At 44.3% G+C, this 26,914-nt stretch overlaps 1 long non-coding RNA gene across 3 annotated transcripts in view; it reads right to left on the reverse strand.

Annotated features, from left to right (window-relative positions):
* Positions 1-23,323, reverse strand: part of LOC133495243 (uncharacterized) — a 38,404-nt gene extending 15,081 nt beyond the window's left edge. For 2 of the 3 annotated variants that reach the window (XR_009793526.1, XR_009793520.1), the window contains exons 1-4: positions 23,207-23,323; positions 16,423-16,603; positions 10,839-10,978; positions 5,550-5,711 (exon numbers count right to left, since the gene is read on the reverse strand). This is a non-coding gene — a long non-coding RNA (uncharacterized LOC133495243). The remainder of the gene's footprint in view (positions 1-5,549; positions 5,712-10,838; positions 10,979-16,422; positions 16,604-23,206) is intronic. The other variant, XR_009793523.1, reaches the window with a different exon arrangement.
* Between the last annotated feature and the right edge of the window lie 3,591 nt (positions 23,324-26,914).

Genomic DNA, 26,914 nt, shown 5'->3' on the forward strand with positions numbered 1-26,914 from the left:
GCGAACCGGGGCACGTAGTCCATCTATCCATCCATCCATTATCCTCACGAGGGTCATGGCAGTGGTGGAGGCAATCCCAGCTGTCATTGGGCAGGAGACAGGGTACACCCTGAACTGGTTGGCAGCCAATCGCAGGGCACATAGAGACAAACAATAGTCGCACTCACAATCACACCCAGGGGCAATTTAGAGACTCCAATTAATGCATGTTTTTGGGGATGTGGGAGGAAACTGGAGTTCCCGTAGAAAACCCATGAAATGAAGGCACTGGGAAAATGTGCAAACCCCACACAGGCAGGGCCAGGATTTGAATCCCAGCCCTCGGAACTGTGAGGCCAATGCTCTTTGGCTGTTTTGCCAGAGTGTGCAGGGTCCTAAGTAATGTTCCGAGCTCTGCTGAGGCACCGAGAGGCATAGATGTCTGCCACGGAGGGGAGACCGCAGCCAATGATCTTCTCTGCTGCTTTGATTGTCCTCTGAAGCCTTGCTTCAGTGCAGTTCCTGTACCAAATGGAGGCACAGTATATCAGCCTGCTCTCGATGGATGGGCGGTACAAAGCCAGCCGGAAATTTGAATCCAGGTTGTCTTTCCTGAGAACTCTCCCAGGAGCTTGAACGTGCGGACTCTCCAGACACTTTCCATTGATGAAGGGTGGAGCAGGTTCATTTTTCTTCATCCTGAAGTCCACAATGATCTCATTTAGTTTTATAGTGTCAGATTGCTGTCTGTGAACCTTTTTGTGAGCTTCTGGACCTCCTTTCTGTAGGGTGCCTTGTCTCCGTTAAAACGATCACTGTTGTGTCCTGAGTGAATTTGATGATGTTATTTTTGTGGACTGAGCTCCAGTCGAAGGTGTAGAAACAGTACGGGAGGGGGCTCAGCGCGCAGCCCTGTTATGAGGCCGGGCTCAGAGTGTACGTGTGGAGGAAAGGTTGGAGCCAATTCTCATTCTGGTGTCTGTTAGTTGAAGAACCACGTTATTCAGGTGCATGTGAGAGGATGGGGACCCAAAATGTCCAGTTTAATCATTGGAATGTCTGGAATGATTGTGTTAAAGGCTGAGCTATAATTCACAAACAGCATACTACTATAAACTGTAGCTCTGTGGTTGTTCCGGGTGACTCAACACAGCATGTAGAGCTACGTCGATGGCACCCTGGGTTCATCTATTTGCTTGGTTGCGAACTGGCGGGAGTGAAAGTTTTTTTCCCAGTCTTTGACGTACTTGAGAACCAGCCTCTCAAAACACTGCATAACGACAGGTGTGAGTGGAGCAGGGCGATAGTCATTGAAGGTAGTTAAGAATTTCTTTTTGGGAATGGGAATAATTGTCGAGGATTTAAAATGGCAGGGGATGACTGGTTGGGTCAGTGAAAGGTTGAAGATCTTGCAGTAGACGCTGGACAGCTGGTGGGGACATGTTTATGCTCTCTGTATTGAGCCCCTCAGCCAATGACTCGCTTGTGTCTTCTGAGCTCTGTCACCTGACCTGAAGGCCTTGAGGAATTAACAGACCTGGATGCTCATCCATAGTTTCTGATTCGGAAAAACCCTCAAAGTTTGTATCTGTCCAGGTCCTGGTGTGCAAAAAGATCCCATGTCTGTTGAAAACAGTCCGGAAGTCCATCTCTCGCCAGGTTTTTATGGACTTTGTGTGGAGTGGGCCCACTGTTGGTCATTGACGCCATTCAGCAATATAGAGCGAACACAGCATGAACGTTAGCATCCGGTGGGATGCAAACACCCGTGATTATGGCTAAAGTTAGTTTGCTCGGGATGTAAAAGTGCCGGCATTTAATGGACATGTACTCAAAGTTGGATGAACAATGTCTCTCAATAATCTCATTGTTGTTGCCCCAGTTCACACAGAGTCCCCCCGACCTCTGCTTTTCTCAGGGTTTTCAGTCGGATCCCAGCGGTGCAGTTTGCAGCCTGCTTGCTGCATACTTGCATCTGGAATGTTCGGGTGAAGCCAGGTCTCCATTATGATGAGAACGCAGCAATCATGAACATAACGATTATCTGCAAGTTTGAATTCCAGCTCGTCCATTTTGTTGCCGATGGATCTGGCATTTGTGAGGTACAGGCATGGAAGAGGTGGTCTGTGTGGGTTCTTCTTTAGCCTGAGGAGGCAGCCGGATTGACGGCCCCGGTTTTGCTTCCTCTCCCTCCTCCGCCTGCACCGTTTCACTGAACTGAAAAGCATCAACAGCGAGCCCAGCAATTTTTCTAGCTCATCTTTAACATTGTGTTTGCGGTGAAAGTCGCTCGAGACCGCTGTTTTGTGACGGTATCCGAGGTTCAAAAGTTTTTGGTTGGTGAAGCAGTGTATTGCCGAGGCGTACTTGAGAAATGTGTCCAAAAACACAAAGATAAGATTAAAAAAGAAGCACTGATAGGGATACCCATAAACCGCTGTGTCCATGCGCGCCCCCATATTGCTCGTTATTTTCTCTAAAGGAAGTCTTTTGCACATCAGCATGTGACACCGAGATCATTCTTCGATTTCTTTTAAGGCTCTGAAGGTGACTGAAAATTGGCTTTGGGTCTAACACGGACCATGTTAGAGCACGTTATCTTTTCTTCTTACAACCAATCTCTCGGGATGTTCTGATCCAATTATGTAATTGAAAATTGAGGTGGAATATATGATTTTCAGCTCATCCAAATTAAGTGATAAAGAAAAAATTCAAAGGTACAAAGATCGTGCCGAACGAAATTGTAATAGCTGGGTTTTACACGACACGATATAACTATTTAGAATTTTTTTTTTTTTTTTTTTGTATGTGTAAAGATGTCTTTTTCATAGATGCATCCGGCTTCTGCGTGTGTCTTTGTGTATGGCGTGACACACACAGAAAGAGTCGGCTTTGATTATATTGGCCCGTTACACCACGTTAGTTAAAAGCCTGACACGGACCACACACCCTGAGTGCAAGTTGAAAGATAAAATAAGACAGCAAGAAAAAGCTGGCCAAATATTTGATATTCGCCTGACATTCAGTTCTCACACGCTTGTCCTCGGCCTCCTAACTACATTTACAACTCTATCACGTGTAGTATGTAAAGAAATATTCCAGAAACTGTTTATTGCAGCTGTATTTACTGTCACTACAAATGTATATGCGATAGCAATAACCACGCTTGATGCTACATTTCGCTATCTGTCTCTGTTAGTCTGCGCTGACAATTATACATCCCAGGTTGACAAATGTGTAACAAATCACCATATATCAAACCAAAGATGAATATATTTTTTTAATCATTTTGACTCTAGTAGTCCGCAATGGGAAGCCACTACTTCCTACAGGTTGAATTTTGTTGATATCTTGCATTCGGCATTCATTCACCCTGTCATGATCCTGCCGCTCCAGCCCGGGCTGTGCGGGTGCCAGTGCGATTGCGCTGATTGGGAGGCGCACACCTGCGCCTCATGCGGGCTGATTTTCCGCCATATTTATATGACCCCGATAACGACTGGTCGGGCCAGTTCGTAATGATCTTCATGTCCCATTCGTGTGCTCCGGATTGAACCTGTGTGTACCGACCTTCGTCCGTTCTCCGACCAACCTTGTAAGCCTGACTCCTTTGATACGTCTGCCTGCGTTGATTGTTCCCCCGTCTACCGACTCCTGCCTGTCCGCTCATCTGCTCTCTTCGCCCGACGTCACAACTACCGCTGCTGCACCGGACTGCCTGCTCGATCCCCTCCCTCTGCATACAATAAACGTGTCTCTTCTTGAACTACCTTGCGTCTTCCGAGTTCCTGCATTTGGGTCCTACTCTCGTTTCCGATGGGACGTGACACACCCATTAATTTTGGTAAAACTCTGCGCAAGTAATTTTAGAAATAGTCGCCAAAAATCAACTAGACACTTCTTCATTTCGTTTGCTGTACTAGTTGGGAATGGGAGGCCACTATTGACTACAGGTAAAATTTTGAAGATATTTAGCATATTATTAATTTTCAAAATTATTCAACAAAAATCACTAATCATGAAAAATATTTACCCACAAGCAATACTTGTCAAAATTATTTGCCAAAAATCAATAAAATGTGATGCTTGTTGTGTCATGTAAAATGTTATGATATATTTTCTAACTCTACAATTGCAGTTAATCATTACAATGTTTAATTATGTATTATTAGATACAGTATTATATATATGCGGTGGAACAGCTGTAAAGCATTGGCCTCACAGTTCTGAGTACCGGGGTTCGAATCCCTGCCCCACTTGTGTGGAGTTTGCATGTTCTCCTCCTGCCTGAGTAGGTTTAATCCGGGAACTTCCGTTTCCTCCCACATCCCCAAAACTCTAAAACGTACAACATAAATTAGGGGCTATAAATTGCCCCTCGGTGGGATTGTGAGTGCGCCTGTTGTCTGTCTCCATGTGCCCTGCGATTGGCTGGCAACCAGTTCAGGGTGTACCCTGCCTCCTGCCCGTTGACAGCTGGGATATGATCAAGCACTCCCGCAACCCTTGTGAGGATAAGTGGCTCAGGAAATGGATGGATGGACGGATAGGCGGCACGGTGGCGCTGCTTTAGAGCATTGGCCGGAGGTTTTCGTGGGTGCTCTTTTTAAATGAATTGTCGAGATATTGGATCAGGACTCTGTTGCTGCAGATCTTTAAATTCAAAGACCCAGACTTAGGTGCAAAAAAAATAATTAATCAGGATATTCCTGTTATCCACTATGCCTGGCCTGTATTTGTTCGCTCTGATACTTGTGAAAGGAAAAAAATAATTTTTCCCTGGTGGTGTTAAACATTTCTGAGAAATAATAACTGCGACGTTGCCCCTGCAGGCAACATGCGCTTCGTGGAAATGAGTTTCCACTGGAACTCACTTCTTTATGAAAGAGTCGAACGCGTTATGGAAAAAAATTAATAGCTGCTCTGCTAAGAAAAAGTAATTACTTTTCATTTGTATTCATTCCCATTTTTATGAAAGGTTGTTGTTTTCATTGTGTCCAGACCCGAAAATTAAAACTAGGGTGAGTTGAAATCAAGCTCTCTTACATACGTGAATATGCACATCCATCCAGCCATGAATTTTCTGAGCAGCTTATCCTCACACGGGTCACGGGAGTGCTGAGGCCTATCCTATCATCCCATCATCGGGCAGGAGTCGGGGTACACCCTGAACTGGTTGCCAGCCAATCGCAGGGCACATGGAGACAGACAACAGGCGCACTCACAATCACACCTAGGGGCAATTTAGAATGTCCAATCAAAAAAGGGAAAACACTTGGTAAGCAGAAGGAATATGTGAAACGAAATAGCATCCTTTCCTATGTCATGGAAGTGGTATTTTATGGAACGTTAAGAATATGGCTTAGGAGTGAGTAAAAGGTTTTCCTTCAAGAAATCTATTTCTATGACAATTAGCTGCCAACAGAAAACTAAGATTCATTCTTTCATTCATTTTCTGAGACGCTTATCCTCACAAGGGTCCCGGTCATCATGCACCCTGAACTGGTTGCCAGCCAATCGCAGGCAGAAAAATAATAGCAAACATTAAATGAGTGGTGGTATGTACCCACCAGTACTTTTGCCACCTCTGGAATCGGCCCGGCCACGGATGTGCTCCAAAGTTGCCGAGCATCCATGCTTCATTTGAGAAAGCCATCACAGAATATGCCAGGCTAGGAGAGAGGCCGACCTATAGTCCACTTTTGAGTTTCCTGAGGAGCCCCTTCCGCGGCCTGTCAAGGAAATTGTGATACACCGTAAGAATAAGGAGAAGTAAATCGATTCAGGCAGACTGTGACGCTGTGGCCACGGAGAACATAGCGCCAACGTAGCCAAACACGTTAAAAATCTTTCCATGTGTTCCAGGCTATAGTACGGCCCCACTGGGAAACCAGTCCTCATGATGTGATTTCACTAACAACCGTGAAGAAGGTTGGCTGGCTCGTCGCAGAGAAAATGAAAGAAACCACCACGCAGTCATCCACTTTCAATCAACCAGATGATATGGAACCCATTTCCCACGCGTCTTGTTTGAGATTTGAATCAGAAATTAATGAGGTGTTTTATCATTTTTCAGCCTCAGCTGGTCCACCGCTAGAGTTAATAAAACTGTCAATATTAAAAGTCTTGGCCGCCCTGGTGCGTGTGACGCGAGTACATGGGTATTTTGCATGTGTAGTTTATGGCTGCCATCCTTATCCAGCTGAATGCAAATGCAGGCCAAATATGGCATTGCCGAAGTAATAATCTAGTATTTGATATACACTATGTGTCTGGGGAACAGTTAAAGACAGACCTGCTATTACATCCACTCCCCACTATACCACTATAAAATTTTTCCATCTTATTCCTGTTTTTCTCTTCTTCTATTGTCTCGTATGACCACAAGGAAATATATTCGGTGGACAAAATTGAGATATTACGCCAATATCTTCATTCACCAATCGCTAAACTGTAGTCTAAAATTGTATTCACACAATTTTCATTTAGTTAATGTTTTCCGAGAAGACTTTCTATGAACATTTTTAAAAATGTAGTATTTGAGTGCATTGATGATTAATAATTGTTTATGAGGTTTACTGTCTGCCATTGCCTGGTGACCAGTTCAGGGTGTCAGCATCTCGCCCCGAAAGTAAAATGGAATGGAAATAAAAGCTGGATGGAATCCTTTGATGCGCTTTGTCGTGAAATTGGATAATAATGGTTCTGTTACAAAGTTACAGGGTTCGGGTTATTTATACTAGTCTAATTCACCCCCCACCCAAAAGAAACACTCGTGTTTTTTTACTCTGATGATGAGCATTCGGTTTGTCGCGTTAGGGGTCTCCACAGCATGTCATCTTTTTCCATCTTAGCCTATCTCGTGGATGTTCTTGTATAACCCCGACAGTCTCCATGTCCTCCCTCACAACATCCACCAACCTTCTATTTGGTCTTCCTCTTGCTCTCTCTTCCTTGGCAGCTCCATCCTCAGCACCCTTCTACCAGTATACTCACTCTTTCGCCTCTGGAAATGCCCAAACATGGACGTCTGCTCTCTCTAACCTTGTCTCCAAAACATCCAACTTTGGCTGTCCCTCGAATGAGCTCATTTCTAATCCTATCCAACCTGTTCACACCAAGTGAGAACCTCAACATCTTCATTTCTGCTACCTCCAGTTCTGCTTCCTGTTGTTTCGGTCATGAGTGAGGCTCGAGGGCAGACCCAAATGTGTGACTCAAGAGGCAAGCAGGCAGTTATTTGTGCTGAGGTCGGTTACCAGCAGGTCAGTCTAAGAGAGCAGAAGTACTAGTAGTGGCAGGCTTACAAGGGTCGTCAGGGGACAGGCGAGGGTCAGTACACAGGAGATCGATCAAGGAAGGCAGAGGTGTCAAAGGAGTCAGGCTTACGGGGTCGGTCGGAGAACAGGCGGAGGTCGGTACACACTGGTTCACGATCAGAGATACAGGAGTGCTGGGACGGGGCATGAGATGCGACGATCTGGTCCTACATATACAGGGGTTCATCAGATCGTATGAGGCGCAAGTGTGGGCAGCTGGCCACGCACAGCCAGGACTGGAAGGCAGGGACATGACAGTTTCTTCAGAGCCACCGTCTCTAATCCGTACATCATGACTTGCCTCACCACTGTTTTATAAACTTTGCCCTTCATCACCTTCCGCCAGCTGTTCCACCCCGCTTGGACCGGTTTCTTCACTTCTTTACCACACTCACCATTGCTCTGGCTTGTTGACCCCAAGTATTTGAAGTTGTCCACCCTCGCTATCGCTTCTCCCTGGAGCTTCACTCTTCCCCCACCGCCCCTCTCATTCATGCACATATATTCTGTTTGACTTTGGCTAATCATCATTCCTCTCCTTTCGGGTGCGTGCCTCCATCTTTCTAATATTCCCCCGCCTTATCCCTGCTTTCATTGCATATCACGATATCATCTGCGAACGTCATGGTCCAAGGGGATTCCAGTCTAACCTCATCCGTCAGCCTATCCATTAATACCGCAAACAGGAAGAGGATCAGAGCAGATCCCTGATGTAGTCCCACCTCCACCTTAAATTCTTCTGACACACCTACAGCACATCTCCCGCTGCTCTGCTGCCCTCATGCATGTCCTGCAATATTCTAACATATTTCTCTGCTACACCGGACTTCCGCACGTAGTTCCACAGTTCCTCTCTTGGTACTCTGTCATAGGCTTTCTCTGGGTCTACAAAGACACAATGTAGCTCCGTCTGACCTTCTCTGTACTTTTCCACTAGGATCCTTAAAGCACACACATGAAATTAAAACAGGCATTTATTTGGTTGGTCATACTAAATATGACGAGGTTGTTTGTCTATATTTCGGGATGTATTCCAGCTGGCAGTGTTGGGGTTGGACAGGCTCATGACTTTGGTCTGAACTTTCAGCCTCTACTACTCACGCTCATCAACCTCCACTGCACATCGCAAGTTTGTGGTCTGGTGAGGACACGCCACTGCACGGAAGGTGTCAGGGCCTCTGGCAATAGACACAATCTTTATTTTCATTGGATTTGAATGGCAGTCGAAAATCAGCGTTCAGGTGCATTACTTTGTGCCCACCAGACAGCAGATAAAATGGAACAAAGCCCCAAGAGGATTCTCAATTTTTAAAGCACGTTTAGTTCCTGCTAATGCTGCTGACAGTTTGTGTGCATTTTAACCACTAATGATTTCCATGTACAGTATTTGCATTATCCAGACTAAAACCGACCCTATACCATAAAAATATTATTACGCCACCATGATAGATGTACCAGTAACTCATAACTGTTTGTGTGGCTTATGTCTCCCTTTCAACAACTCCCCCACATGTAGTCTCGGGACTTACTTCCTTGAACTTGTTATTCTGCTTCATTATTACCTTTTTTTCATTTGTTTTCCTATCTCTTTCTGCCAACCTATTTATTACGGCTATCATACACAATACAAACGTTTTCACCCACAGTGTGTCTCATCTTAAAATATTGCATCCCTCACATGGTCATGCCCTGCTGTACTGTATTTTAGTTGGTTTATTTGTTCCATTTGTCAATTTACTTTAACAGCTTCAGAAATTGTTATGGCTTACCCCCAGGCATTTTAAATTGCTACACTGTCTCAGCTTTCTTACTGACCTCACATTACCTACACAGTTAAATACATGTATGCATGTACTGTTTGCCATGGCAATAAAAGTGACTCCTCTTTAGCATAAGTGACAAGCAATACATTTCTCTCTTTATCTTTATCTTTATGCCCTCACCTGTTACATTTTTGGGGGCTTTTTGGTTTCAATGGCTGCCCCTTGCACACATTTCTGTCTATTCTGTTAAGCTCTGGTAATGCTACTTTCATGATCACATCGCACAGCTTCGTCCACGGAAGCTACATTTTCTTTGGCAGATGTCAACAAATAGACGTTTTGGGTCTGACGGTGCCCAGAAATTGTGCAGCGCTATGTGAAAAATGCATCACTGGAGAGAGTGGCGGAGGAGAGGGGCACAGGTGTGTACATCTCAACATTCCCAAATACTTGGCCTGAGTGAAAAGTCCTCAAGGAAGTTAGATATTCCCATATTTACCGTGCAACTGAAAAGATATAAATATGTCAGCATACAAGATATCCATCCAAGCTAATTTTAAGGACAAACATTCATTATTTCGCAGGGCACATAGAGACAAACAGCCACACTCACAATCACACCTCGGGGAAATTTAGAGTGTCCAATTAATGTTGCATGTTTTTGGAATGTGGGAGGAAATCAGAGTGCCCAGAGAAAACCCACGCAGGCACGGGCAGAACATGCAAACTCCAAACAGGCGGGGCCGGGATCAAACCCGAGTCTTCACAACTGTGAGGCCAACGCTTTATCAGTTCCACCGTGCCGCCTTCTCTGATTTATTTTATCTTACTTCATTTTATTAGGGAAAAGGTAAACAATGCACATGGAATAGTTAAAAGAAAAAGCACGTTCAAAAACAAATATACAATCGCCCCAAGGTGTGATTGTGAGTGCAACTGTTGTCTGTCTCTGTGCGCCCTGCCACGCTGCTTGTACAACTACAGCGTTTCCGTTGCGTGAAATGCCGCTTTGCACGTGCTGAGGTCAAGACCAGTTTGCCTCCAACAGCTCGAGCGTTTGGACTGCGAGTGGCCGCAGTATTTTGGGTACAAGATTGGACTTATCAGAAAACAACAAAAACATCATGAAAAGCCTACTGGAACAGCTTTATTTGAGATTAATCAGTGATTAGAGCATTGGTTTGGTAAACCGGGGGTCGTGAGTTCGTATCCCACTGGGGCCTCTACTCCCCGAGAAGGGTTGGCGTCAAGAAGGGCGTCCGGCGTAAAAAATGTGCCAAACAAACATGAGTGTTCATCTGAGATGACACGCTGTGGCGACCCCTGACGGGACAAGCCGAAAGAAAGTTCCTAATCAGAGGCATTTGTTTGTTCGGGTGGCGTGTGTTGCTTACTCCCATGTAACGTGAGTTTGAAGGTGATTTGTTGCATCTAAACACCAAGATGATAAGACTATTTCCGCTGTTTATTTTTACTCTCCTGCTCAGATCTATAGCTGAGATGGGCACCAACATATCTGCGACCTAGTCAGGATGAGCAGTTCGAGGTTGCAATAATGTTAGAAAGAGTTTTGCATTTTTTTTTTTTAATCTTGGTCTTATTTTCTACATTACAGGAGCCTGAAAAGGGGTGTGTGAATTTTTTATATTTACTGTACAAATGAAAGTTAGTTCCGCTCAGCAGCATTTTTGATATTGGTAACTTCATGTACAAAGTACTTCAAGAACTATGAATCATTTATCATTGTCAGGCACTCATGGAAATAAATAATACCTACTAGACAAGTAGTTAGCATATCTCCCTCGCAGTCAAGAAGTCCAGGTTCACATTTTGACCCTGGCACTTCTGTGTGGAATTTGTATGTCCTCTTCATGGTTTTGCGAGTCTTTCCAAGTATTCCTGCTGCCTCCCACGTTCCTAAAAGTACAAATCAAAATCAACAGAAAATAAATTCAGCACACACTTTAACAAATATTCCACCACCTTGTATAAAGAAAACCTATAACCTAATTGCTACTCTAGTTACAGTATTTTAATTTTTTACTATGGCAATTTTTAACTGGGTTACATACAGTATATCCACAGGTATAGATATCTATGTATCATTATGACTTTATTGCTTTGGAACGCTGCTTGTGGATTTTGCTGGCCAGGCAAGTTTGTGTAGAACTCGTTGCAAATTGTAGCGGACTGCAGTTGTCATCTTTTGGTTAAATGATGCATGAAAGTGAATATCCATCTTCTGCAATCCAAACCATATAAATGGCGGGAAGATGTAAGCATTATAATGAACTCTTGGCTACATGCACTAATGCCGCGAGAGGAAGTCACATTTTCAAACTTCACATTTTAGCTTGTTTTTTTTTTTTCTTTTTTAAATGTCAGTGCTCTGTGTGGCATTCTATGAATACTTGACGCACACATGCCAATTCCAGATGAAGAAACTGAACTATGTGGCACAATTCAAGGGAAAAGGATTTATTTAACATTATTCATGTAACACTAAAAGAAAAATCCTGCTGTGTATGGAAAGCCCACCATTATGTGATGGTAAAAGCTTATTTATGGAGAGTGGGAAGGGTGTTGCAGCGCTAAAAAAAAACACAGCAAGAAATCACTTGGAATGGATTCTGCAGGTGGTACACACTGGGTTGAAAAATATCATGGCCATTAAAGCCTTTTGAACAAGTTTGTGGCTCTCTCTTAAATTGAAACTCTCTGACACTGGGCAGCAGATGGGTGGAGGACACGCGTAATGCCAGCAGACAGCTGCTTAGTGGAAAAACTGGATGGGACGGAGGACATAAAAGGAGAGACAGGACATTTGCATTGGTGAAGAAGTCCCTTCTCCTGCATTGTCCCTTTGGTTTTACAAACACCTTTAAATGGAGTGCAGTGATATGAATCGTAAACAACTTGTCAATGATGAAGTCTATCCGTTTAAGGCTGCCATAAAACAAATGTTTCATTGATTTATCCATTCGAATGCAATCTTATTGTTTAATGTGTGTGTGTGTGTTTGGGCATGCGCGCGTGCCCCAAAAAAAGCAAGATTGCTTGTCACAGTTCTTCTGTTGATGCGCGCAGAACGGGGTTAATTACTTTTCTGACCTTCTGCGGAAGCTAAAAGAAATATTTCAATCATAGCGGAAGAGATAGTGCTGAGGCAATGGCTGAATAGTGCAAAATAAAACAGTGCATAATATTTCAAGTGTAACCTCATTTACCTTCAGCGCTTATAAGATGCCTCAACAAAAATGTTTGCAAATGTGATTTAATGAATGAGCAATTACCTGTAACAGTATCAGGTTATTTTCGAGCACCTGCAAGAAAAGCCAGGCAGGAACAGTCTGCACTGGGTTAATAATGTGGTCCCTGGTAATATTACAATATACTGTGTACTCCGAGCTTTCCTGCTAAAAGACTGCTAATTGGTCACTGATGGGTGTACTGGGACTGCATCACGCCTAGCTTCGGTGCGGGCAGCGTGCGATTGATTCCCGCTCTGTGATGGTGTCGATATCTGCCCTGCGACTCACTGGTGACCAGTTCAGGGTGTAGTCCGCCTTTCGCCCGACGGTAGCTGGGATAGGCTCCAGCTTTCCCGCAACCCTTGTGAGAATAAGCGGCCTGGATAATGATATGACATGACACAGGTAATTGATTGTTTTTTTTTTATTGCGGTGTAAAAGAGCTTTGGAAAGAGACAAATGACATTTCCCGGTGACTATTAGGGTTGCAGCAGGGAGAATAAAAGCCTTGAAAAATGAATAAAGAAATGATTGTGTAATTCATGTGGTTTTAGGAACACATTACTTGCAAGTGAAGTACTATACAAAGCTAAAAGTATCAACTATTAATTAAATCACCTCGAAATGCGGTGACACGGTGGATCGGCTGGTAAAGCGTTGGCCTCACAGTTCTGAAGACCCGAGTTCGATTGCGGCCCCGCCTGTGTGGAGTTTGCATGATTTCCCCGTGACTGCGTGGGTTTTCTCCGGGCACTCCGGTTTCCTCCCACATCCCCAAAACATGTAACTTTAATTGGACACTCTAAATTGACACTAGGTGTGATTGTGAGTGTGGCTGTTTGCCTCGATGTGCACTGCGATTGGCTGGCGACCAGTTCAGGGTGTACCCCGCCTCTTGCCCATTGACAGCTGGGATAGGCAACCCTTGTGAGGATAAGCGGCTAAGAAAACGGTCGAACCTCTAAATAGCGCTGTTATGATTTGATAGTGTGAATGTCACAATTGCCAGGGTTTTACTCTGTTACAAAGCAGCACTCTGAAATATATTGTTATTAATGTATAATATATTGTTTTTATATATTATTATGATGGTGCTGTGTAATATATTTTCAAGCCATGATGGTAAATACTATGGTAAAAAGGTCAGGGGTCGGTAATTACTGACAAGAGTATCTTTGACCTCTGCAACAAATTGACGCCTAATTTTGATCAGCTTGTTCGATATTTGCTTGCGAGGGATTTGAAATACAATCATCAGAAGAATGGATGGACGGAACGTTACAGATTAATACCAACAATTTAAAAGGCTGAAATGTGACTGTGTAAAATCACTGTGACAGCTCAGGTTTCGAAAGTCTGACAAAAAGCTACGTGTTTTGTCGTACAAGCACAAAGCAGCACTTTGTTGTCCATTGTAATTAAAGCTGTGTATTTATCTATATGGCAACCAGAGTTGAGGGTGAATGGGGGCAGCTTTTAGCAGCTGCATCGCCCAGATTTGACATGCTGATCCTCCGCAGAACAGAGTACGTATGCTGCTAGTGATCACCAAAAGGCCAGTCAAAATCGCACAAAACACTCCCTTGAAAATAATTGCCCATTCAGGATGAGGTACACGCTCTCGTGCTATTGGACAAGTTAATGGCAATAATTACGGACCACATTTAAAGCATAATGAATGCAGTGCTGTAGCGATGCAAGCTTACATTTTCCGACTGAAAATAACACTCGGATAGGTTCTAGTCACCCATTGCGATGATGTGCATCAGACATATGGTCGTTGAACAATGGATGGTGTGAAGAAAAGAGCTGCATTCGTCAGAAAACTCAAAAGTTAGCACAGAGAAGTTTCACTTTTAGGCTCATAAGAGAGCAAAAACTGCAATGGATGAAATTAATTCTTATTTACAGAAATGGAGGAAAATAAAGGCTAATGAACTTCTTCTTTTCCTTTCGGCTTGTCCCGTGAGGGATCGCCACAGCGTGTCATCTTTTTTCCATCCAAGCCTATCTCGTGCATCTTCCTCTCTGACACCCGCAGTCTTCATGTCCTCCCTCACAGGATCCATCAACCTTTTCGTTGGTCTTCCTCTCTCTCTTTTGCCTGGCATCTCCACCCTCAGCACCCTTCTACCAATATACTCACTCTCCCTGCCTGTGGACATGTCCAAACCATCGAAGTCTGCTCTCTCGAACCTTGTCTCCAAAACATCCAACTTTGGCTCTCTCTCTAATGAGCTCATTTCTAATCACTCACTCAATCTCTCACTCCCACCCTCCTCGAGAACCTCAACATCTTCATTTCTGCTACCTCTACTTCTGCTCCCTGTTGTTTCTTCAGTACCACCGTCCGTGCATCATGTTCGGCCTCACCACTGTTGTATAAACTTTGCCCTTCATCCCAGCAGAGACTCTTCTGTCACATAACACACCAGACACCTTCCGCTAGCTGTGCCAACCTACTTGGACCCGTTGCTTCATTTCCTTACCACACTCACCATTGCTCTGCATTTTTGACCCCAAGTATTTGAAGTCGTCCACCCTCGCTATCTCTTCTCCCTGTAGCCTCACTCTTCCCCCTCCACTTTTCTCATTCACGCACATATATTCTGTTTTACTTCGGCTAATCTTCATTCCTCTCCTTTCCTGTGCATGCCTCCATCTTTCTAATTGTTCCTCCGCCTGCTCCGTGCTTTCACTGCATATCACAGTATCATCTGCGAACATTATGGTCCAAAGGGAATTCCAGTCTAACCTCATCTGTCAGCCTATCCATGACCGCAGCAAACAGGAAGGGGCTCAGAACTGATCCCTGATGCAGTACCACCTGCGCCTTAAATTCTTCTGTCACACCTACGGCACACCTCACCACTTTTCTACTGCCCTCCTACATGTCCGTACTATTCTAACCTATTGTTTCGCCACACCAGACTTGCGCATGCAGTACCACAGTTCCTCTCTTGGTACTCTGTCATGGGCTTTCTCTAGATCCACAAAGACACAATGCAGCTCCTTTTGACCTTCTCTGTACTTTTCCACGAGCATCCTCAAGGCAAATAATCTATCTGTGGAACTTTTTCTAGGCATGAAACCATACTGTTCGAGGCATGAAACCATACTGTTGCTTGCAGACATGAATAAACGGCTGCAAATCTAATTTGTCCACTGGTCATACTGTACTCCTGAAATGTGTGTGTTGTTTTGTCCTCCATCTGGAGAATAAAACACAAGGCTGGTGCTGAAGTGGATTATTTATCTAGTTGCCAAACATTTTACTTTCACCTCCAGTAGTCCCCATCCAACCATCCATTCTCTACACTGGTTATTCCACTGAGGAACATGGGCCGCTGGAGCCTGCCCCAGCTTCCTTTGGGTGAAAGGCGTATTATAAACCCCCCGAACTGCTCGCCAGTCAGTCACAGGGCACACGCAAAGACCGAAGATTCATTCACACCATCCAGAGAGCGGACATTGAGCGTAGAAATGGAAATTTTTCATCTGGCCCTGTCCTTGGTTCTGAGTTTGATTTTCAACACAGTTCTCTCTTGGTAGGAGGGGAATAAAAGTAAAACCACTGCCTTTGGGGGGAGCACTGAATAGCCTTCCTTGGGCTGATAAAGAAAATAAATACGGGGCTGATTATGATAACCAGACTTTAACCCCATTGTAAAAAAAAAAAAGAAATATCATTGATCCCTCAGGCAGAGTGCATCATCACATCATGATCAATAAACACGGATTAAAGTACAAAGCATCTTGATACCCCGGTGTTAAGATTATAGCTAACAGGGATATTGCATTCTCAAGCTGCCTTTTATGGAAAGAAATCCATTTAGCATCTCTTTTCACAATCCAGTCTGTGGGAGCCACAATATTTTTTTCATAATTACGTAAAAACCGCATCGCCAGAAAAGATGTATTTGCTCACCAGCGAGTGAATAAAGTGCCTCATAATAGCCTCCTGAACTTTACACTCATTTATTTCAAATATACCCGCACTATAAGTCTTTCGTAAGTGTCCTTTTGAGCGCTAGATGAGTGTTTCCACAGCGTGCAGCAGATGGTAAGAGTACACCCCGCAACTAAAGGGCCGTCGTTTCGCATCCTCACCTGAGTGCATGATATCATTGCGTCCCTCGGAGAGACGCTTAGCCCTGCATTGCCTATGAATGACACGCTGGACAGACTTTGTCTCTAGGCTAGCTTGGGAACGCTTCGGGATCCTTCCGGAAGAGCTGGGGAAAGGGAAGTCTGGGTATCCCTGCTGGAGCTACTTCTCCCACAACCTAACCTGAAAAAGCAGTCAATAATGGATGGATTATTATGATTATTAGGGAATCTATTTTACATGAGAAATGGCACGCCATGGCACACCACCAAACAAAAAGTATGAATATTGAACTAATGTTGCTCTTGTCTCAATTCACCCACAAATGTAATTACTCGGTGAGTAATGGTCATGTTTAATCAAACACAAAGTTAACATATTCTCATGAAGACATTGGGCTCCATATTCGGAGACTGGGCAGCGTGTGTCCGAGCGCAAATCTTATTATTTGCGGCAATTGCAAATTTTGGTGCCCGTGTTTGTTTTGTGTGGTAATCCATTCTGTGTTAAATTCGGTGGTGTCGGTGTGACATTTTGGATGACCAGGAGTTCAGACTTCAATGATACTTTTCATTTTCATGCAAGTGCAATAGAGTACAGTAAGGGTGTCGTTATGGTGTCAGGAAGTCCATTTAAACTTAGACCTGCTAGTTCCACATCTAAGTTGTGACATGAGGATCCGCTGCGAATTTGGTGAATCTGATTTGTGAACTGTACATGCAGTCAAACAGACACGTGAGGTCCTCGGACATACCTGACAAGAAAGACCCAGTCTAACCCCCTCCCCCGTAGAAATACACCAAAGGCCATGGCGGATTTGTGCTAGTCAGACACACAGCTATTGTAAATTCTGCCATCTCATGGAAGAACATTTATTTGTTCTGCCTTTCACAATATGTCGTGGACATAGACAGATAAACCAAAAATATATTTGTAAATATTAAACCTGGCGGCACGGTGGGTCATCTGGAAAACGTTGGCCTCAAAGTTTTGACGTCCTGTGTTCAATCCCGGACCCTCCTGTTTGGAGTTTGAATGTTCTCCCCGTGCCTGCACGGGTTTTCTACGGAGACTCTGGTTTCCTCCCGCATCCCCAAAACATGCATTCATTGGATACTCTAAATTGTGCAACTGTTGTCTGTCTCCATGTGCCCCGCAACTGACTGGCAACCATTTCAGGGTGTACCCCGCCTCCAGCTCGAAGATAGCTGGGAGAGGCTCCAGCACTGGCGTGGCCCTCTTGAGGATAAGCAGCTCAGAAAAAGGATGCATGGATGGATGGATGGATGGATGGAGAAAGTGCCTCCTCTTCCCCCCAGGCCTTCTTCTTCCTGACTTCCTCCTGGGGTCTCATCAAATTCACTTCTGCCCTCTAGTGTCCATTACAATGTGTATTAAAATTAATCCAGTGCCAAATATTTTACTGAGTTACATAGACACCTTTTGTTGTCTATGGCGAAATAAAACATTAATGACCATTGGGATCAAATGATCTTTTTTTTATGACCTTTGGGACAAATTAAATGTAATGACATAATTTCCCATGACGCCCCTAACTAGCTCTCGTGGTACGCTTGTGTGCCACGGCAACTTAGTTTGAAATTATGGCACTGAAAAGGTAGATGACTATTAAACAGATTTCCTGAAAATTGTACACATGTTATGTTTATACCATTAAGAGAGACCCTTCGACCTTTCACCAAATAATTGAAAATCATTAGTGTGTTTTTCTCAAATTGCCTGTCACTTTGAATCTCTGTTTCTGAAAGTATTTTGTCCTCGGGTCATCTTTGGCGCTTTTCGCACGGCCACTGCTTCTCCTCACGCCGCCTCCTCCCGTCACCGTGAGTGTCAGCTGGAGAGGCAGCCCCCACAGCCCCTGCCCGCACCCCATCCCTAGAGGACCCGCAAGGTGAATCAGGGTTCAGCTGTGCCAAACATCGCTAAATGCAATGGGATGGCTCACATCCGACAGGTTGGCCCATAGAGCCCCCCCACTGTCAGAGGATAAAAAGGAGAAAGCCATATGACGTGTTTTGGCAATGTAGGTCATTAACGACAAACCAGATGGACAAAACAAATATAAATCTCCATTTAAGACTGTTATGCTCATTAATTGAAATTGAAATTCTCTTTTTATTTAGCGATCATTGGGAGAGGCAACACGCTGGATGAGCTAGTAAAGCGTTGGCCTCACAGTTCTGAGGACCCGGGTTCAATCCCGGCCCCCATGTGTGTGGAGTTTGCATGTTCTCCCCGTGTGGGTTTTCTCCAGGCACTCCGGCTTCCTCCCACATCCCCAAAACATGCAACAGTAATTGGGCACTCTAAATTGCATGTAGGTGTGATTGCTCCAAATGACCGGCAGCCAGTCCAGGGCGTACACCACCTGCTGCCCGTTGACTGGGATAGGCTCAACCACAACCTCTTGAGGATAAGCGGCTAAGAAAATGGATGGATGGAAGAGGAAATTAGAGGAATTTTGAGATTGACTTCCTCAGTGGGAAGCACAGTTTGTGGCAAACTGTACAAATGACAAACAGACGAGGTTAATTTAAACTGTCAAATTGTTCAATATTTTATACACGAGAGTGTTACGAGGTGCAATTGTCATGAATGCATAAACAAAAGAAAAGTGATTTTGAGAAGAGAGAAAGTATCGTCCCTGAATGGAATCACGTTTTCCACGCCGCTCATTTTATTCAAGATGAGAATACACATTTTGTTCATATAATAGAATGCAAGCCTGAAAGTGTGTGAGGGAGTGTAAGAGCAGCCTGGTATAAAAATTCAAAAAACTGGAAAGATTGACATTGAATTCATGCACGCAATTTATTTCACAATATGAAGTGGTTAAACGTGAATTTTTCTCACTAAAAAAAAAAACATTTTTTTTATACAAAATTTAAATAAGCGGTACGCAAATTGCACTTCAGCTACTGACAGTTTCTCTTTCGTCTTCTTTGATGAAAAATATATCACGTTAATTTTCACCACCACTGCAAAACCTCTTGTAATCTTTTTATAATGCTGCCTATTCTCGCATGGCATCTTGATACTTTTTCTATATGTTGTGTGAAATTCACTCAAGTTTTCTGGCTCTCAAGGTAGCAAAATATCACTGTTGAAAGTAATGAAGAGAAAAGCTGATATGTGCAGCAACTGCAGTGATGCAGACTTTGTATCGGTGCATTGCGGTAATGGCCCCGTCACACCATGACGTTCTGGTCAACGTTCTCTGAACATTTCAATCGTTGTATTTTTCAAGGTTCTCAAATGAGGATGACACATCTGGCATGTGATTAATGTGTGTCTAACGCATGACTAACGTGTGCCTAACGCACGAGAAGCGTGTAACAGCGACCAAATAAGATACCTCTAAAAACCATTAGCGTGTGCTAACGTGTCACTGGCGCGCGACGAGCGATTGGTCAGCGTTAGACGAGCGTGTTGAGCGTGTGACTAAACGGGTGAATAACCACAGAATAGAGTTTTGCTGGTGTGTCATTTTTACAGTGGAACGGGAACGAAAACGTTTCATAGTCACTTCAGTTGTTCTCGTGAGTTTGAACAGTCAGCATCATGCCGCCTAGACGAAAAAAAGGTGGGGTGCGGACTTCAGCAACTAGCGCTGCAAGTTGAGTCGTTCACTGCAAAGCCAAACGCGTGCAATGCTCGGCGAACTTTAGTAAAACGTTCCACGAACGTTCTGCTGTGTTTAAAATTAAACGTTGATGAACGCTGGTCTCGGTGAGAATGTTCATGTTCAAAACTTTTTTTCCGGACCGGCGTTCTCCGCCGATTCCCGGCGATCATTGACGTTCACTAGCATTCAAACAATGCTTTTCTGGCGCTATCCCGGCGACCATGGGCGACTACCAACGTTTCCTCAAACACTATAGAACGCTGACCAGAAGGTCATGGTGTGACGGGGCCATAAAGAAGGAGCTCAGCCATAAAGCAAAGCACTCTATTTACCAGTCGATCTATGTTCCCACCCTCACCTATGGTCATGAGCTGTGGGTCGTAACAGAAAGAACAAAATCCCAGATGCAAAGCAGCCGAAATCAGATTCCGCAGTAAGGTGTCCGGGCTCTCCCGTAGAGATCAGTGGAGAAGCTCGGTCATCCGGGAGGGGGTTTAGAATACAGCCGCTGCTCCTCCACATTGAGAAGAGCCAGATGAGGTCGGCACGGGGATCTGGTTAGGATAGCTCCATAATGCATCCCACCGGGAAGAGACCCCGGGATCGATGACGTGACTGGAGAGAGGGAAGACTGAGCAGCCGTGCTAAAGCTACTGCTACTGTGACCCGACCTCATCCATCCATACAGTTTCATCGCCGCTTATCCTCATGAGGGCCGCGGGGAGAGCTGGAGCCTATCCCAACTGTCAACGGGCAGGAGGCAGAGTACACCCTGAACTGGCTGCCAGACAATTTCAGGGCAAATTGAGACAAATCACCCCACTCACATTCACACCTCGTGTCCAAATAATGCAGTTTTTGGGTGCGTGGGAGCGCCCAGAGAAAACCCACGTTGCCACGCAGAGAACATGCAAACTCCAATCCATCCATTCATCCATCCATTTTCTTTACCGCTCATCCTCACGAGGGTCGCGGGGAGTACTGGAGCCTATTCCAGCTGTCAACGGGCAAGAGGCAGGGAATACCCTGAGCTGGTTGCCAGGCAGTCGCAGGGCACATTGAAACAAACAGACGCAGTCACAATCACACCTAGGGGCAATTTAGAGAGTCCAATTAATGTTGCATGTTTTTGGGAGGAAGCCGGAGTGCCCGGAGGAAAACCCACGCAGGCACGGGAAGAACATGCAAACTCCACACAGGCGGTTCCAGGATTGAAGCCTCAGAACTGTGAGGGCAACGCTTTACTAGCTGAACCACCGTGCCGCCAATTATATTATTTTTATCATTATTATTATTAAATAAAGGAAAAGTATAATTCTTATAATACTATAGGGACAGCGCTCTCTGCTCAGCGCCTAATGGAAGCTCACATCGATCTAACTGTCAGTCAAAGTCGAACCCTATGAATGTTTGATTATGGACATTATAACTGGGATATCTGTGGGAAGTACAAAAGAAAAGTGGAAAGAAAAGTATGCATGCACCCTACTGTCATTTATAAATGCCAAGCCAGCTTGTCTCATCTGCACCGAGGAAGCAGCTGGGTCCACTGTGGTTCCCGAGGTCTGCCTGGCTTTGTTATGCTCGGGGGGAGGGGGGACGAAGCTGGCGCGAGGGGCACCTTTTATCCGATCGATTGCAAAGGAACACTCGGACAGGTGAGGTGGATTTGAAGTGATGCTGATGTGTACTGCGATTCAGAGTGGTTGTCACCCGGTCCGTGTACTTCTTGTGTGCAGCCAATCAGGTCCACAAATAAGGGAACATGGAAGTGAACTGAGTTCTGGAGCAGTCTTTTTTTTTTTTTTTTCTAGCATTGCGCTGCAGTAGCCCAGCTCATAATTGTGTCTTGACAAACGTCATCTGGTGAGCCAGTTATAATTGGCGGCAGGCTAATTATGCCAATCTGTGGTCTAATGCTTTTCAATACTGTGAAAAGTTTCAAGATGACATTAGATGATTACGAACTTGCATAAAGTGCAATACATATATCAGCAAGTGACTGTAGTGTATTCTTCCAATGAGTCACTATTTATGTTCATTATGTCATTTATGTAATGTATGTTGTGGACACTTTGTATCTAGATCAAGAATTGGAATAAAATAATCCATCCATCCATTTTCTCTGCCGCTTATCCTCACATGGGTCACGGGAGCGCTGGAGCCTATCCCAGCTGTCAACGGGCAGGAGGCGGGGTACACCCTGAACTGGTTGCCAGCCAATCACAGAGCACATGGAGACAAACAGCCTTCTTCACAATCACACCTGGGGGCAATTCAGTGTCCAATTAATGTTGCATGTTTTGCGGGTGAGAGAGGAATCCGGAGTGCCCAGAGAAAACCCACAGAGGCACAGGGAGAACATGAAAACACCACACACCCGGGGCCGGGATCGAACCTTGGACCTCAGAACTGTGAGCCCAACACTTTAAAACAAAATAAATTCCACCTCATGGCAGTTTGTGGCGGAACGGTGGCTCAGCTGGTAAAGCGTTGGCCTCACAGTCCTGAGGTCCCGGGTTCAGGTTTGCATGTTCTACCCGTGCCTGAGTGTATTTTCTCTGGGCACTACGGTTTCCTCCCACATTCCAAAAACAAGCAACATTAATTGGACTTTCTAAATTGTCCGTAGGTGTGATTGTGAGTGCGACTGTTGTCTGTCTCCATGTGCCCTGCGATTGGCTGGCAACCAGTTCAGGGTGTACCCCCACCTCCTGCCCGTTGATAGCTGGGATAGGTTCCAGCACTCCCCGCGACCCTTGTGAGGATAAGTGGTGAAGAAAATGACTGGATGGATGGATCGATGGATGCCACTTCAATCAGACTACTGTATTTTATGCACTATAAGGCGCACCTAAAAGCCTTTAATTTTCTCAAAAGCCAACGGTGCGCCTTACATATGGATCAATATTGAGCCTTTAGTGCAGCACCATTTAATGGATGCATAACTTAACCCCAGCCTCTACTGTCGCATCTATTCTATGTGCCTTATAATCTGGTGCGCCTTATATATGAAAAAGTTTTTAAATAGGCCATTCATTGGAGGTGCGCCTTATAAATACAGTGCGCCTTGTAATGCGGAAAATATGGTAAATTGCCCCAAGGTGTGATTGTGAGTGTGATTGTATCCTGCCTCCTACCTGATGATAGCTGGGATAGGCTCCGGCATTCCTGCAACCCTTGTGAGGGTGAGTAGCTCAAATAATGAATGGATGCGTGCATACTATATACAAAAGACCCACAGAAGAACATAGTTGGTCCTATTTACCCAATGTCCCCTTTCACGCAGCTGTCATGTGTCTGCCATGAATGGTGGGCGTGGCCGCACTGACTCGGTTGCCAAATATGATATTTATCCCTGGACATACTGCAAGAAGGCTCCTAAATAGTTTGTTCAGTTCAGTTTTGTCTTTGAAGCGACCAACTTGGCACTCATGAATGAAAATGAACTTTTGTTCAAAAGCAGATGAGTGAGTTCTCAGTTACATTCATCAGGCAGAAATTTAAATTAGTTCATGATTGCACAAAATCCAAAGTAATTCATGAACTTTAGTTCATGAACATACATTCATGTATAACAGTGGAAATATCTATTTTTTTTAAAAACAAAATTCTTTCTGATGATTAGACAACAACGAAAATTAAGAACCAACAGCAAAACACAAGCTCAACAGCAACTACAGTCAACTGCAGGACACTGCTCATCTGCTCTACAGTATGACTCCTTAATTTGATCCTGCCTACAAGATATGAATGTATGAATGTGGTTCTTTAAAAACAATGGCAAACAAGTGGGGTCCGCAGAATGTTCCCTCTAATTTTTGACGTGTCCGAGCAAGCACACTAAGGCCGCCAAGCGCTCCTTTTGACCACTGTGAGCAACATCAGACGTACGCACTGTGGTCAATCAGTGTCATCCATTGCAGTTACATGGCTCAATAAAAGGTTCAGATTACATTCCCATCAGAACATTTTTAAGAACAATTTTGTGTTTTTGCAAATGTACACTGAAAATGTCAACAAATAAAAAAGTACCTTAGAATACAAATACACGGCAAGCCAACTATTAACTCTAAATTTGAAATGTCGCTTCCAATTTTGTTTCATTTATTTTTTTAACCCACAATAATATGCCCCTCCGTTTTTCTTGGTGTAAAACTGAATCATTGCTTCCAGAATATCTTTCGCAATGCATGTTGAAAGCTGAATGATGCTCCCAAACAGTTTTAGGGTTCATGTTATGTTGCCTCCTATATTTAAAATACACATTTAGCTTTTTGTATCGCCTGTGCTTTCATTCTCGATCAGGTTGTGCCTAGGTGGAATTTTAGAATGATACACCATCTTACTGCGCTTTCTACTTTGGCTTCAGACCAGACTCTTTTTTACTCAAAAAAGAGAAAATCTAGTCCAGTTTCACCACTTTTCCTTCTATTATTCACATACCCCGGTGTTTGTAATTATGACTGTGCCCCTTTGGAGGGGGGCGGCGTCAGGTAAACTCAGAAGTAGAGTGTGTGGCCCGGTATAGCCAGTGAGAGGTAGTGTGGTGCCATGTTTAAATAAAAAAAAAAGATGTCAGGCTGGAGTTCACTCCACTGGATCCGTTTTCCTCTGCGCTGAGAGTGTGTGACAAGTGCGCAAATGCGCAGTTACGCAGTATGGAGGGAACATTGGTCCCCAGGGTGAGGCAGGAGGCCACAACTCTGAGATATGCCCAAAGCCAACCCACACTGGTGGTGGACAAGAAGGTTTATTAAGGCACCCAAAAGTAGGATTTTTGCATCCAGTCACGCATATCCATTTTTTCATTTCCTTCCCTAAAAGGACTTAATGGCAGCATCCATACATCCATTTTCTGTTCACCATTTTCTGGAGCCTATCCTAGCAACATTTGAGCGAGAGTCGGAGTACAACCCGGATTGGTCACCAGCCATTCACAGGGCACATACAGTAGAAACAAACAATGCACACAGCGCACACATTCACATCGACGTGAAATTTAGAGTCTTCAGTCAACCTAACTGTGCATATTTTTGGGATCTGGAAGGAAACTGGAGTACTCAGAGAAAACCCGCACAGGCGCGGGGAGAACATGCAAACTCCACGCAGTCGGCACCGGGATTTGAACCCGTGTCCTCGGAACTGCGAGGGAGGTGTGCCAGCCAGGCAACCACTGTGAAAAATATTATAATTATTCACACTCTTTGAATGTGACTTCATATTACAGGAGTGAAAGACAAAAGAGGTTGACAGTGAGTTATTTCCCTTTGAATGCAATAGTTTAAAAATAAGTTGAATCGCTTATGACACAAATTGGACTCCTAAAACAATACACCACATAATCTTTCGCTTTTATGTTTAACAAGTTTGACTTACTTTGTACTTTTGCTGCCATTTAAAATCAGTTACGCAGTTACCTAACAGCGGCACTTTCACCTGCAAACCATCTTGAAAACCTTCAAAGGCGCTATCAAAAGAAACACGAGACTTTCATTTTGCATAAACGCCCCTCAAAAGTGGTTACTTTTTATTCAGCATTCATGCGGTCTTGTGGAGAATTAGTATCCTGAAATGTAACATTAGCAGGAAAAAGTCTGGTCTCAATTTTGGGATGAACTACAGCTGTGCCTGCCTTCTCTCATTCTTAATTACGTTCTAAAAAATGAAAAATAAAAGCATTTGAAAATGTCTGTTTGAACTTGTCTTTCACTGCGATCTCTCCCGGGCCCATTAGCGGCCATGTTAAAAGCCTTGCTCTCAAATTTAAATCCACCGACTTCCCTCTCCCCCCTGACTGATAGCAGAACAGAGCACTTAGCCGAGTCAACAGCGGACTGACCTTGTACCGGCCGCTGCCGTCACCTGGTGGCGACTGTCCTTGCGAGGCGGCCAGACCTTCACTCGCCTAATGATCCCCTTCCACTCTCATAGGGTTGTAATGGCCGACATATATACGCTTGTCCCTGTGACACGCCGTTAGAAGGAAGCCAGACTCTGAATTGATGTCAGCCTCAAAAGAAATCAGAACTGATGTTAAATCTCGCAGATTGAAAACTCCATTACATGCAGTATCTGATGAAGTTTATTTGAACAGTCTCCTTTATTCATCTACTTTGTATTTAAACCCCAGCGATGATCAGTGTTAATTATGACAAACTTCCGACAGTGGCGGTGAGTGAAAAAGCACTGAAGAAAAATAATTTTTTCATTCTCTGGCGAGCCTCGTGGTACCCGTGCATCAAGTGTGAAATTAACCACCGAATAAATCTCTTATCTGCTGCCTATTTTTGAAAATGTGTCTGCGAGCCATTCAGATTTTTTTCCCCTAATTTACATATCAACTCCGCAGCGAGCTTCATCGTGAAAAAAAAAAAATCAATACTCGTTATTGGCCCAGCAGTTTATGGGATGGAATGAGCATGAGTCTTGCCCCCCCCCCCAAAAAAAAAAAAAACAATAGTCAACAACAAAGAAACAGTCTTAAAACATGGATGTAATGCATTATATATATGACCTTATTTCATATCTACAATGTCTGTGCGGATTCTGTGGAATGCACAGACATTGTAAACGGAAATCTATTTTCAGCAATATTTTTGATCAATATTTCATACACAGGCGGCACGGTGACTCTGTTGGTAAAGCGTTGGCCTCACAGTTCTGAGGTCCCGGGTTCAATCCCAGCCCTCCCTGTGTGGAGTTTGCGTGTTCTCCCCGTGCCTGCGTGGGTTTCCTCCGGGCACTCCGGTCTTCTTCCACATCCCAAAAACATGCAACATTAATTGGACACTCTAAATTGCCCCTAAGTGTGGTTGTGAGCGTGTCTTTTTGTCTTAATGGTGCCC

Source organism: Syngnathoides biaculeatus, chromosome 2 (genome assembly GCF_019802595.1).
Source record: "Syngnathoides biaculeatus isolate LvHL_M chromosome 2, ASM1980259v1, whole genome shotgun sequence".
In the NCBI taxonomy this organism is placed as follows: Eukaryota; Metazoa; Chordata; class Actinopteri; order Syngnathiformes; family Syngnathidae; genus Syngnathoides; species Syngnathoides biaculeatus.